Source organism: Engraulis encrasicolus, chromosome 5, assembly GCF_034702125.1.
Source record: "Engraulis encrasicolus isolate BLACKSEA-1 chromosome 5, IST_EnEncr_1.0, whole genome shotgun sequence".
NCBI classification, from domain to species: Eukaryota; Metazoa; Chordata; class Actinopteri; order Clupeiformes; family Engraulidae; genus Engraulis; species Engraulis encrasicolus.
In genome coordinates, this window is record NC_085861.1 from 54,906,740 (window position 1) to 54,909,239 (window position 2,500).

The window sequence follows — 2,500 nt, forward strand, 5'->3', positions numbered from 1 at the left end:
TGTGTGTGTGTGTGTGTGTGTGTGTGTGTGTGTGCATGTGTGCGTGCGTGCCTGCCTGCCTGCCTGCGTGCCTGTGTGCGTGCGTACGTGTTTCGCAAATGCATGAGCGCACGCGTGCGTGTATCAGGTTGTCATGCAGAGGCCTGGTCTGTGGGGGGACTCGGCGGTCTGTGGGGGGACTCGGCGGTCACTAATTAAAAAGAGCCACTGGGAGAGGGAAGCCTCCGCAAAGCACTTTTGTGGCCCTCTCATAGAGACATGTGCACTTGGCCTCGATCTGGTTCACTCAGGCACGCACGCAAACACAGGCACACCGGGATGGATAAAGATACACCAAAAAAGTATTAACAAATGCAGAAAAGCATGTAGCAAAGGTACAAATAAGTTACAAAACACATTTGCGGAAGTACTTTGTATCTGTGTCTGTATTGTCTATTTTCATAATACACAGCGTATGTCAGAAACTCTGATGGAGGGACCGTCACCATCACTAGGATTGTGGGTATGTTCTGACTACCATGCCAGTCAGTCTGGCTCTTTGGTGTCGAGGTCAGAGGCTCAGTTTGGTATGCCAGAAGGTCCATCCGGGTTCTAGTCCAGACAGGCTAACCCTACTCTACTTCCCTTCGCTTCACAAAGAGTGGCTTGTAAGAGTTTAACAAATACATGACAAATAATTAAATGAATGTAAGAGATTAATTCACTTAAAAAATAATTGTAGTTTAAGCCACACAAACGTCTGTGTAAACATGATTTCCAATCATGGAATTGAACCAACAACCCTTGGGTTACCAGCCCGAGTCTTTCCTCTCTTATCCAGGGACTCAAACCCACCATCTACCTGTCAATGCTCCAGTTCAGGCATGGGAGGCACAGCATGATACATCTGAGCTTAAGGATCAGACTGGGAGCTCTGCGCTACCGATACTGCATGAGGCTTCAGGAGGGAGGTTAATGTTCTATGCCGGACTTTGCTAGTTGGCATCCGTTACACCCACCCCCACCCAAACCTCACTCCCATCTGGGTCATGGCACCAGTGTAACTGAGGTGATCTGTGCTAATTTGCCACAAAGGGCTCAAATCATCAGCTGCCACCTACCCGTCAACGTTCCAATTTGGGCATGGGAGGCACAGCATGATACCGCTGAGCTAAAGGTCCAGACCAATAGCTCAGCACTAGCGATACTATAGCTTCAGGATGGAGGTTTACTAATGTTCTACGCCAAACTCTGCTAGTTGGCATCCGTTACGTATGCATGTGCTTAACACTCTCATGTTGTGAAGATTAGAAGCTCAATTCTAGGACTGATTCTGTGCTGACTACCAGGCGTGTGAACAAATTGCATACACACTTTTGCATCCTCATATTTTACTCTTAGGTCAGATTAGACTTCTGCAACTGCGCTCGTCAAAACTCGCGTGGGAGTGGCCACGAACCAACATTGTATTCATGCATCTGCGAGTTCTGCGAGGTCCGAGGTCTCGTCGCAAGCCACATTTGAAATTGCGCGATTAGACTACTTTCACATTGTAAGCACTGCGGTCATTATTAAGCAATGTTGCTTTCTATCCCGGTTAGCTAGGTATTTTCACACAAATTGCAAAGGCAATGCACTGGTATCATTATTTGACATACCCAGTCTGTTTTCACGAACAGAAAATGCAAGCATGTAAAGACAGTTGATTCTGCCCATGTGTGTTTACATTCGGTGGAGGAACGGTAGTAAAACCGCAGGCATTGTGCCACGAGTGTTCAACTGATGCATTGTTTGTTACTTAGCTTGTAGCTTCGTGTATTGACACACATTTACACACAAGGCATTAATAAAGTTTTTAACAGAATACAGCTCTGCTCTCGCAAACTACTGGCATTGCGCTGCCACAAGAACAGAACAAGGAAGTAGCGAGACGACCAATCATAGCGCCGTTTTGTCTGCGTACTCCGCGTCCGTCCGACGGATAGTTAGAATTTTTTCGAGGCGCTCGACGACGGGCGCAGAGCCTCTGAGAGGGGGGTGTGGACTCGCATAGACAGAAAACGGACGGACGCAGATCCTATGCGTCCTAAGCATAAATCTAGCTACTGTTGTGCATGCGCACGTGCACAGAGAGAGAGAGAGAGAGAGAGAGAGAGAGAGAGAGAGAGAGAGAGAGAGAGAGAGAGAGTGACAAACGTGTGTTTTACTGTTCCACTCCCTAACCTTTCTTCAGCATAACATACTGTCTCTGACCTGTCTAGAGTAGGACCACAATATTTCACCAGACGTTATTCAGGAATACTGTCTGATAGACAATAGATAATATTACTGCAATATAAAATAATAAAGCATACACAAAATACTAACATCATTGCCATCCATCTCTCAGACATGTGTGGCTATATAGCAGACATGGAGGCTTGTTTTATCGTGGTGTGGGTTACACTGAATGTGGAACATATGCAACATGCGACTGTTAGCTAAGCCTGAGCTGTGCAACGCCAGGGCCGTTTCAAGGTAT